Here is a 12,420-nt window from a genome sequence, read left to right as displayed (position 1 = left end):
TTTATTTTATGTTAGATTGTTGTTTAAGTTGATTCACTGATTAAGATAACAGATTGTGGAATTTACCTCGTAAGGTTTTTTTCTTTTACATTATGATAGGCCCATTAACGAACAGGCAAAGTAATTAAGCAGTAGGATGTAAAAGCTGAAAATTGCAGGTTGAAAAAAGTCTCCTAAAAATAGAGCAAGTTTCAGCTTTTTCATTTTTAACCATCCAAAACACCAAAACTGTTTTTGAAAGTTTATTTTTTATTATTTTAACCTGCAATATGACAACAATATTAATGACCACAGACACACACATTACATTACATGATAAGTATAAAATACACACACATGCAACAGTTATGAGCCTGCATTCAGTGGTTGAGCATTTCATTTTCATTTCATCCCTGTTTTCTGTTTCTCCCTCATGTGTCTCAGTCTTTGGACAGTAACACATTTGTATATTATTTTGACTCTGTACTCCTCCACACTAAATATTAAATTAAGGTGTATTTTGCATCCATATCAAACTACATGTTTTTGAATTGTTTGCCTTTGAGGGACCAAATTAATTGAACATTTTGCATGAACTTTAAGTCATCATAATTAATATTGCAGTGGTTAATCCTTTGCAGTCAATTTCCCCAAAATTTAATATAAAAAGGGATATTACTGATACATTAATTATCCCAAATGAACATAAACACCTACAAATTAAACCTGAAAGTCAGCCCTTTAACCTGATACTCAGTGTTTCATTTCAAATCCATTGTGCTGGACTACAGAGACAAAGCCATGCAAATATGTCACTGTCCAAATATTTTAACCTGGACTGTATGTGCATGTGTGACTACGTGTGTGTGAGTGCTGTGTGAGGGATTAGCCTCAGTGTGTGTCCACCAGTGATTAGCCTGGTCAGTGGGCCTGTTGTGCATTCACTCAGGCCATTAGCATATTAATGCAGCCTCGCTCTTGATCTCCCTCCCACCCTCTGTCTCCCGCTCTCTCTCTCCCTCACTCTTTCTCTTTCTCTATACGTATTTCCCAGACTGAGTTGTCGCTTCCTGCAGCTTCAATCTATAAATATCACCAATTTACGCCACTCGTGCTGTGAAGCAGTGGACTATTTCGCCACACAAATTTCAAGGAGCCTGGTCTTCTTTTCCCTCCAAAAATGTCCTCTTGTACTCATCTATGTCCTCTCTCTCTCAGTCAGATCTTTGCCTTCTTTTTCTATCTTGCTCACCGTCTCACTCCCTCTCTCACAACCTCATTCAAATCCTTTACTTTCTCTCATTTTCCCTTTTCTTTCTCCAAGTCTGGCCTCCTGAACTTTGCCAAACACAGGAAAAAACACACAGAGGCAAATTCACAGGGGCAAACACAGAGAGGGTAAGTACACACACAGACACACACACACACACACACACACACACACACACACACACACACACACACACACACACACACACACACACCTCCCTCCCCACATTCACTCTCCCTTTCTGTCACTCTCACCCCTTCTACTGCAAATTTAGCAAGACCCTCTCTAGACGCCGGTGCTGAAGTGCGAACCGGACACATTCAACTGTACTTAACATGGTGAGAGCTATTCAGTCCTTTCTGCTCCACAGACAGACTCTAACCCCCTTTCCAAAATGGGACACCCCTGATCTGCTGTGCCGGGCTTGAATGAGTGTTAGGCTTTGCACCTGAGCAGAAGAAATTTTCAAAAAAGTAAAACATAAATGGCATTGGCAGTTGGATTATTTGTTCGTTTCCTTTCTGGATATTTAAGCATCAAGTCAATTAAAATACTTGTTGAAACTCACATTTTCACACCAGTGTGAAAGATAAAGTTTACAATAACTTTTAGGTTTTGGGAAAAATTTGATTAGTCATGAAATATGTGAAGGTTTCTGTTTTAGAATTGGACATTGAGCAATTTGTGTTGTATGAATTGCCAAATAAATTAATTGACTTCCTCTTCACTTCCCTTTTGGCTGCTGTCCACCTGCTGTCTCTGTTTGGTGCCATTACTTTTCAAACCAATGATGATGTTAATTATTCACCAGCCTGTCTTGTAATCCATGACTGGCCTGTAAAAGGAACACTTCCCTAAGCTTTTCACTGTCCACCTGAGTTGACCTGAAGAGCAGGAATTTTAATTTTACATGTTCTGTTACAAGTTAAAGCAGACAGCTTGTACAGGCCCAATCTGAAACTATTCTGGTTTTGTTTGGAATAAAGTAAAGCTGACCTCCAAAAATGTTGAGAGAGGTTCTTACAGGCTTTACATTTACATAAACACACACTCTCCCTTATTCAATATGTCCCTCTCTCTTTCCCTCTCTCTGTTTGTCTTTCAGTGTCTCTCGCTCATCCACCCACAAAGCCACTGAGTTTTATACCATCCATTGTGGTCGATCCCTCGCTGATTTTCAGAGGTCAGGGGCGTGATGTCCATCCACAACTCCTGGTTTCACAAAGGCAGACGCAAGAATTGCGTTTGGACAATCAGCTCCGGACCTCCATCCTTCTCGAGGCCATCAGTATGTTCACACTCACATGCAGATGGATGATCAGGTGGATAGCCTGGTTCAATGGCTGTCGACTTAAGGTTACTGAAGTCATTGGTGCAATTCCATCCAAATATCACTTCCTCCATTTGCTGAAGCTCAGTTTCATAATCGCATTTGACCCCCAGCTTGCCTCAGGTCAGTGCCTATGGATGGACAAGAAGGAAAGGATGGTCAGACTAGAACAGAGGAATGAGCGGGAAGGCAAAGAGAAAGGAAGAGGAGAAAGGAGAGAGGGAGAAAGCTCTAACTCATGCTTGTCCTCTGTGTGGGTGACACCATGATGAACGAAGGGGTCACCACCCGGGGGCAGGCCCGTCCAAAAGGAGCCGGCAATGTGACCCTGTACAAAAGAAGAAGTGGGTCCCCCAACGGTCACACGGATCAAAGAAGACAAAAGCCTGAGATGATAACTCAGCGCAGCAGTAGAGCGCATTATTATGAGACGCATGAGGAGCAGAGGTAGTAAATTTAACTGAGTTGGAGGCAGGAGGGTGGAGGGGGGGAGAGAAAAAAACCTGAAAATGAAAAAGTAAAGCCCTAATCTGATTTGCTGTACACAACATTTTATCTTTATCTGATTCGCTCTGTGAGGTGTTTTCTCTTTCTGTGGGAGCCCGTCTTTATCCAAATGATGTGGTCTTTGGTGAGGCCTGGCCTATTCATGGGAACCCCATGTGCTGCGTGCCCACCATTGAGGTGCAGAGCAGCATGGCCACAAAGGATGGCAGCGTTTCAGAGGGTCCTTTCCTTACAGTTAAAGTCTCTGTTCAGAACAAAGTTTACACTTAAATCACACAAAAGTCCATCACATAGTTTAAAAAGTGAAAAAAGAAAAAAGACTTAACTGTTATCTTAATACTTAAATACAAGTATGTGTTTATATTTTAATAATCAGTAAACTGGACATTTGACTTTGCTTTTTAGATGGAACATGGAAGTAAATATGTTCAGTCATGAATGCCAATGAGACATGGTTGGAAAGTTTTATAATAGATAAACTTTGCAATAAAGTTTACTAGCCCTGTTTAAAACCCGTATTAAAAACAGCTTTATTATCTATTTCAAGCTAAAATAGTATGCTAAGTTTTTCTGACAAAAACCCCATAACAGGTCCCTTTTCATCCCAACTGGCTGTGATCATGCTGGTCTTACAAGAGGCCTAAAGGGCTCAACTCATCTGGTTTACACTTTAGGTACTGCTACTGCACAGACTATTGGATCCCATTTCAAAAAGATTTGTCCTGTTGAAAAGTGAAAAAAGGTTGTAATACCTTTAAATCAGTTAATAAATATCATCTCTAAGCAAACAAAAACAAGAAAAAGACAAGAAGACAAAAGCGCAGCAGTGCCCAGTATTTGGACCCTTTGGGGCCTAAAATCTGGATCAAGAATTACTGCAAAAAGCACGTGATAAAGTCCCTCTCAGCCACAGAGGATTCATCCTTACATGTGCGACAGACATCCTCGCCTTTCATTCTTCCTCCCTCAGTTCTGGGTCGAGTTTTAGCTGCATCGTTGTCGACGTCTGACCGCACTTGTCCTACTTCTCCATCTTTCACTCTCTCCGCCTCTGCTTCCTCTGATCCTGCGTCCTTCTCCCTCTCCTTCTTCAACCCTTTCTGTCCGGCCCTCCCTCCGCCTTTACATTTCCTTCGCCCTCTCTCTCTCTCAATTTCCCCGCCCTCTTTCACTCTCTCTCTCTCTCTCTCTTTCTCTCATTCCCTGTCTCTCGCTCTCTTCCTCTCCTCATTTCATGCAGCGCTGGGGTTACCTAAGAGACTGGGCCTCAATGGAGAAAATCTCCTTTGGTACAATGAACTGGGCGAGAGGCAGAGGGAAGAGGGGGGGAGAGAAAGGGGAGGGGGGAGGCAGGGTAGGATAAGGGGGTGTTGGACACAGGAGGGGAGGGAAGGGTGAGGGGGGGTAGTGAAACTAGAGGGAAAGATAGTGGGATGCAGATGCATGCAGGGATGGAAGGGGGATACGAAATCCCAAAAATTGAATAAGTGGCTTCGCTTGTGTGATTTCGCCTCAATGGTCAGTCTTTTGGCGGTTGCCTGTGGTGCCCCCCCCCGCCAACTGCTCCCCAGTCAGCCCAGTTGGTCTAATTAAAAACACACACACACACATACACATTTATTTAAAGTAAATATTTTCATGAAATCTCAATAAAAGTACGTCAAGACAATAAAGCCATCTTTCCTTAATTGAATAATGAAATTAATAAAAGTTTTGCTTAAACTGCTTAAACTGCTTAAGACAAAGTTGAATCCTAATATCCATGAGATGGGAGACCTCCGTTGTGTCACTGGGCGCCATTTTGTTTGTTTACTTGTTTGTTTGCTCTCTGCGGGGAGTGCAAGATGAGACCCAGAGGATCAGAGCTCTCTTTACAAAGACAAGTGTGTTTCGACAGTGTAAACCTTCTCTTCCTCTGCACGGTGCGGACCCCCATTCAGCACTAGTAATTACACTATCCCCCTTTAATCTATTCACAGTGTCTGTCCGAGAGGTGTTCCCCACAGAAGGGGACAAAACACACACAACCTTGTTTAGAGGTTAGTTACTGATTAGCACCAAAACTGTTGCAGTTCATTTTCCTGCTGCACCTTATTGAGCTCCTCAGCGATGCTATTCAGTTAGTCGTTTGTCTCCGAGTTAGCAAACAGATCCCCCGCTGCTCAGCTCTGTGTCTTTACAACTCTCCCCCCAGCCCCTTTTCTCATCAGAGGATGTGAGAAAACAATAGGGCTAATAAAAGAAGCAGAGAGATAATTACAGCACGGTGATGAAGTTAGCTCTCCTACGCCCCGAACCATAAATACCAGCAGTGTGAAATGGGATATGTGGGTGACTTTGGGGTGTCTTTTTATGCGCTTTCATGTGCCAACACGGCAACTTATTCTTATTCCCATGTATTTCCCGTGTACATGCCAGGGTGAATCTGGGATCGCTGTGTTAATGACTCTATCAGGCCCTGATACCCAGAGGCCCCTGCTGAGGGAATAGATCCAAGGGGATTGGGGTGTTAGAATGTGGCACAGGAGGTGTCAAAGTTGGGATGGGGGCGCTGCGTGTGTGTGCTCAAGTATGTGTATGTGTGTGAGACAGGGAAAGGGAGGAGGGGGAGTTAGGGCAGATTGTCCATGGTGCTCACCCCTCCAGGCGGAGCTGAATGAAGTTATTTCCAGGCCCCTGTCCATCTGTTACCGTGGCAGCAGCAGTGACCAAGGTGTTGCTATGGTGAGGTGGACACAAAAAGGCGTGGCGTGGGAACGGGTCCAGGGGTCAGGAGTGAGGGTCAGGGGGTCAAGGGTCACAGCCAGCTGGACAGCACACAAGAGGAGGCCAGGGTGAGAAAAGAAGGAGGGAAGGTTTGGTTTTCTTTCTCTTTTAGGCCCTTTCTTCTCTGGGTTTTTGCTTGGGAGGGAGACGTCCGAAAAGTGGACACCACTGGACATTAACATTGAACTGGGGCGGTGAGATGAAAAACAGAGGGGGGTTGTAGAGGGTGTAGGGGAGTGAGAAGGGCCATGGGGTTCACAGAATGAGGCCCCCACAACGTCCAGGCTTTGGGAGGCTCGCCTTATACCTACGGGTGTCTAATCGCGCATAGCATTTGACAGGCAATTGACTCTGGTCAATGTACACGCAAATGCGACTATTCAGAGGATGTGGACGGCTGCATGTGCGTGTGTGTCTGTCTGTGTGGCCATGGCCTGCACTTTATCCGGATAAGTGATACCCAGAGAAAACAAAAGGCCATTCGACAACTTTTCATTCCGGTCGTTTTAAGCTCAAAACTGCTCACAGACATTAAGACAAACTGAAAGAGGCCAATAAATCAATATTTCTCTCAACATGGGAAAACACATTTTCAGAATCTTCTTGCATCTTATATCTTTACCTATAACTTTTCTACCAGACATAAAAAGACAAAATCATCAGTTTGAAAAGTCTGAAAAATTTATTCAAGTTGATCAGTGTCACATTTATTTCTGTTGAGCCACTACAGATAGACGTGTATGGTTTACTTGTGTTTATTTATTACTGACTGATTCCATTTAATTACTTTTTACATTTTACATTTACAATGCTGTTTAATGATGAAATGATTCTTGTGGAACAAATCAAAAATCAAGTCAAATCACTGTTGGATTTGATCCCCTATTTGCAATGCTTGCATACTTTGGGTAAGAATAATTATTAAAAATGTAGAGCTCTGTGATCAAAATGTGAAATTAAAGAAAACAAGAATATGAAACATTATTTTGTCACTTAATCTATAGTTTTAGTTGTGCTGTTCCACTCACCTCTTGATGATATCTAACCTAAACTATCCACTTCTTCATTACAGCAATTTCTCAAATTACGATAGAGCTGATTTGGTTTACAATTAATCTTGATAAAGTGCAAATATGTAAGAATTGAGACTAAATAATGCTACTGAAAAAACAGTTTATACAGATGTGGATTTTGAAAAAAGGCCTTTTGAAGTGACTTGTTATATGTCCTATTTCTGTGAAACATCTAGCAACCAACTACATAAAAATCAAATACTAAAATCAAATACTGTTCAAATGTAAGGTGAGGCTTCATCACAGATGTATCAAGCGACTAAAGTTGTGCTGAACTACGATGAGCGAGAGATTGAAATGTCCACCTGCCCCGTAGCAAACTCAAAAAGACGGCTAACCATGAGCCGCATCAGTGGATAACACATTATGACAACGTGGATAAGAAGTCGCTTACAATACAATTACACACACAAGAACACGCACACAGACGCGCACACATATGCAGAGTAAACACACAGGGCCCCCTTAGACTTTAATAGTTGCTGGGATGAAGGGACTGCAGGATCCATACTCCTCCACAGCCCACAGTAATAGGATTAGGAGCAGCCTCGGGAGGACATGGCAGGCCAAGTCCAACGCTCCGTTTGACACCTTTTGTCCACGAGCCCTGAGACGCAGATCACAGCAATAGGATGAGGGACAAAGGCCTTTGAACATTGTGTTGTAGCTACAAATATACCCCGATGGGAGAACGCTGAGCCCCAAGTTCCACAGCAGATAAAATGAACAGACAGCGAGTTTGACAACTCAATCAATTTTTAAGATGGATCAAGTGTCAGATAAAACCTGTTTTTCTCCATGGAAATCAATAAAATGTTGTCTTTTACCAGTGAAGAAAAAAATCCTTCAGAGTTTATTTTTGAAATTGTATTTAAAATATTTTATTGAAGAAGAATCATAAACATAAAGAAACATAAAGAAAGGTTATGTTAATTATATTGATATAAGTATATTATTTTTCAGTTGGCAGATGTCTAAGAGTTGGAACAACAAATCTGTCTTGATAAAAGGGCATGCCTCGTCTTTTTAGGTGTCTTTGCTTTATTGCTTTATTTTGAAAATAAGCCATAATTGCATTTTAATTTCTCTTAAATTGATATTCAGGTGGTTGTGTTGCACTGAGAGCAGGCAGCAGCTCGTCCTCAGTTCAAGCGATTATTGACATTCCCAACGATCTCCTCACATCCCGTGCCATGGCGAGGTGACACAGAGATTCTCTGTCCTCTGCCTTCCCAGTGCGCTCTGGGAGAGCGACCAAAAGCAGTTTTACGACCAAGAGCTGCTGATGCCCACTTCCTGCCAAGAATCAGAGAGACGAGGTTCAAAGTGATCAGCGGCACACATACCAACACACGTGCAATGAGGAACTCACATAAACATTTAAACACACACAGACCTCGGCACACATGTTATAAGATTGAATTTTGGACGCGTGATTTCATGCTTAAACCTGAACTGCTGAACATTTATGTCTTCTAAAATCCTGATCTTGCATAATTCTGACAAAGGACGTTTGGAGATATTTCAGTGAAGTACAGCCAACAGGTGGATGTAACAAGCCCATGCTTGTTCTCTGGGTGCTGTCTACAGGCATCTTGGGAAACGTAGAAGAAGATGTAGACGTGAAAAAAGTTGAGGGAAAAGTGAGTTTACAGTTTTTCTCAATTGTTTACACACAAATACTGGTACTTGAGACACAATGACCACAACATGTAACTCATGCACCAACCCCCTGAACCAATTCTGCTAAACTACAAGCACAATTCCTGCTTTACACTCAAATTGCAGCTCTAAAACACACTTTTTTCAAAACACTACACACAATTCTCTGCATTTGGCACAATATTCATGAAGAACACACTGTCATTCAAAATTCTAAAGTTAATTGCCCTACTATGCACACTGACTCATCACATGGGCAAACACCTGTCTCACAGTTTTACAATTAGCAATCAGAGCTTTAGCATAAAAGGGCAACAGGTTAGGGTTAGATATAGCAGTTGATGCTTTTCATGGCTGGATTCGCCATGCTAGGCGATATTTCCCCCGCTGCTTGGCCAGGGAAAACATTGCTTGTGATGTGGATGAGGTGCCGTGGCCAGACCGAAACAGAAGAGAGGATGCAGCATAGTTTTTTTTTTTTTTTTTTTTTACTTTAACTGTATATAGTAAATTCTTCTGTTGTTTTGTATGTAGACCACTGTATGTGCAACTTTGTGTTGGTTGGGATGTACAGTGTGTACATTGTTTTTGTGGGAAAAATAAAATATATTTGTTACCGTGTATTGTGTGTTCTAAAAGTATAAAAACAATATCCTCAAATATTTTACAACACACTTATGTATGCACTGTCTGTAGTAAGTGTAACACTGAACAAAAAAAAGGCCTAAATCATTATGATGAATGGAGATGAAGTATTTTCCATTCATCATAGTGTTTTACATTGAGCACGTCAGTGTTCAGCTGGTTCTTATAAATGTCTATTCATATGATGGCTTGTGTGTAATTTGAAAACAAAATACCATTTTGAGAAGAAACTAACATTGTTTTGAATGTAAAGTAGTTTCATTTTGCAGGAGAATTGAGGGGTTTTGCCCATTGTGTGTGTGTGTGTGTGTGTGTGTGTGTGTGTGTGTGTGTGTGTGTGTGTGTGTGTGTTTTGATTTGTGTCTAGAGTTCTGAGAGTATGAGGCATGCTTTCAGAAAATGTGTGTAAACGAATAGTAAAAGAATACTAAAACAACGGTATTCATTTGTTTGCTGTCAGACCCACAGACAAATGAGAGTGTGTGTTGAGTACAGATTCCTGGATGTGTAAACAGTAGCATTTAGTGATATGGATTGAAAACCTGTACCAGTTCAGAACTGGTTCCAACTTGTCCATATGGTTCCAAGCTTATTAATTCCTGTTATCAATGCTGGCAAGTTTTTCTTTTGCTTGTCTCAAAACAATGACATCAAAGTCATGCGTCTGCTGGCTGGTAACTCGCAACAAGAAGGAGTCATAGTGGAAAAGAAGAAACAGTCCAAAGCATGGATTCATTTCACAAAGAAAGATAACAACAGCTTGTTGTAATGTCTGTATTGGTCATTTCAAATAAGAGCGGAAACACCAGCAATATGCTGAAACATTTTTCTTATGCAACACAGGCTTAAATTCTAGGAATGCCATTTGTTTTCCACTCTGTGCATGAGTGCCTCTACTGTTGAACTGAGCAGCGTGTCTTTTACTGAGGGTAAATATCCTACGTTATAATAAGAAAACTTAATTAAAGGGTTAAACAGTAGAGCTTTTGCACACCTGAGTCACATGTATGCCATTTTTTACTATGAAAAAGACTCATTGAATATTATATTAACTGAAATAATTTTTCATGTAAAAATGCCAAACATTTCAGGATTTCAGAAAGTATTTGCTGATTTTCTTTGCTGATTTTTTCTTTGTCCACGGTAAACAAATAATAATAATAATAAAAAAATCAGCAGGGTAATTCATAATGGAAATGAGCTGCATCCCTTTATAAAACTTAAAAATTTGGCTCCACCTGAGTAACAACACAACACTGACAGGGGCCATTTCTCTTTATGGAGTACTTTTAGTTTTAAAACTTTAATTTAATTGAATTTAATTTCTCATAATACTTTTACTTAAGTAACATTTTCAATATAGGACTTTCAGGGCATTGAAGGGTCTGAGTACTTATTTCAGCATTGCACTCAGCACACTTAATATGAATACAAAATATGATTGGACATTATGGCTGGTTGCCAATCAGGTATATGAAGGTGAACCAGTGATTGTAAAGTACAAATGAAGTAGCTGATGCCAGTCTGATCGCTCTGCCTGAAGAATGCTAGCTCAGTTATAATGAAGTGTAAATAAGACAGCTTTGGAGTTATTTGTTTATTAGTTTTGGAGCATATCTTTTACACTTTTGATGGAGCTAAGTGAGTAGAATAGAGGCATCTTTTCACTGCTTCCAGTCTTTCTGCTGACCTAGGCTAAACAAGTCCCAGACCTACTTCTGTAATGGACACACAGACAGGAAACTGACAGATAATATCTCATTTTGATGAGAAAATGATAAACTGTTACTTAAAAACACAGAAACATAATTACAGAAGCTACATATACAGACACATTACCTCATCTTTATCTTATACTTACTGCTCTGACCCACACTTACACACTGATAAACCCTCTCAGATGTCTCTTTTTGTTGAGCTTGGTTGTTATACTGAGCAAATGAGGAAGTTCTCTTATAAGTCAACAGAGACAGGCTGTGGTTGCTGGGAGATTGATGTTGCACCTGCAAAACCTTGATTGGGTCGGGTAGATTACATAGGATTTACTTACTGTCACGTCACTAGCAAATTCCTGCTTTAGTATTCAAATACAATGAGCGTGTCAGCTGCATACATTGGGTTTCAGTCCTGTGTCACATATCCACACCAGCTCTTATGTTCATTTTCCTCTGATGTTCAAACTGATTAGAAAACACTATATTTGTTTCAGAAGTGAGGGAGGGTATTTGAAATGGAAGACTGTCCTCCTGTTCTCCTCCACCATTCAATTAGAAATATGTGAGTCGTCTTCCTTTCTTTGTTTATCCTTCAGCATAATATTACTATATAAATTATATTTTCTTGATTCAAATCAAATAACTCAAACCTTGTCAGTATATTTGATAGTATATTGCTTTAGTCAAGGTGGATGCAAAACTGCCGACAAACGGCCTCAAAATGATGCTTTGCTCTGATCACATGCAGCAGCACTGCTGATGTCTATATATACTATTATATATGGCAAAAAATACAGTCAATACAGTAGTCATGTTTCATTTACTTAAACACCATAAAACAAGAGATTTTGTCAGGATACACGGTCTTCGTTAGAGTTTAAAAACAGTGGACAGGCTCCACCACCAAACAACTGCAATGGGTAGGTTTTGGATTAGACAGAATTTTACTGCTTAGATGTGATCCTTGTTTGTATGCAGAAATTATTCCTATAGAGAATTACATTGTACATTTTCAAACTATTAATAAATACAATATTTATGGCAAATGTTGATTGAGCACTATCATACAGTATCACATCATACAGTCTCATTCACACCTAAGAGCTCCAAGGTTGAACTGCAGAACAATATTTATTTTTTTGTTTATTTTTGCAGGGACAATTAAAAGTAATTGCACTACTGTTAGCTAACAGCCAATTTGCATATGTTGTCCCTGGGCAGGTAAACAAAAAATAACCACAGACCTGTAAATACACAACCCAAAACAGCACAGTACTGCAGTTTTTTGAATAACAATAAAGGTTGATAAAAAGATGTGATTCATTGGTTTTAGAAAATCTTTTATTTAGAGTAGCTAGTGTTAAATTTATACAGAAACACACATGCAAATATATATTTAGAAGAACCCTCATTTTGAGGTTTATTTCAGATGTGACATTGGATGTGCGTCATCAACCTATTGTACATATTATA

General features: G+C 40.3%; 1 long non-coding RNA gene across 1 annotated transcript; it reads right to left on the bottom strand.

The window, feature by feature from the left end:
* Positions 1–229: 229 nt before the first annotated feature.
* Positions 230–4,108, bottom strand: LOC127350488 (uncharacterized). The gene is made up of 2 exons (XR_007880596.1): positions 4,015–4,108; positions 230–2,710 (listed from the first exon to the last, which is right to left on the bottom strand). It is a non-coding gene; the product is annotated as an uncharacterized LOC127350488 (long non-coding RNA).
* Between the last annotated feature and the right edge of the window lie 8,312 nt (positions 4,109–12,420).

The sequence above is a fragment of the Dicentrarchus labrax genome, unplaced genomic scaffold, assembly GCF_905237075.1.
Source record: "Dicentrarchus labrax unplaced genomic scaffold, dlabrax2021, whole genome shotgun sequence".
Classification (NCBI taxonomy): Eukaryota; Metazoa; Chordata; class Actinopteri; family Moronidae; genus Dicentrarchus; species Dicentrarchus labrax.
The sequence above is the reverse complement of the archived record's forward strand: the minus strand, read 5'-3'. Positions and strand labels throughout refer to the sequence as shown.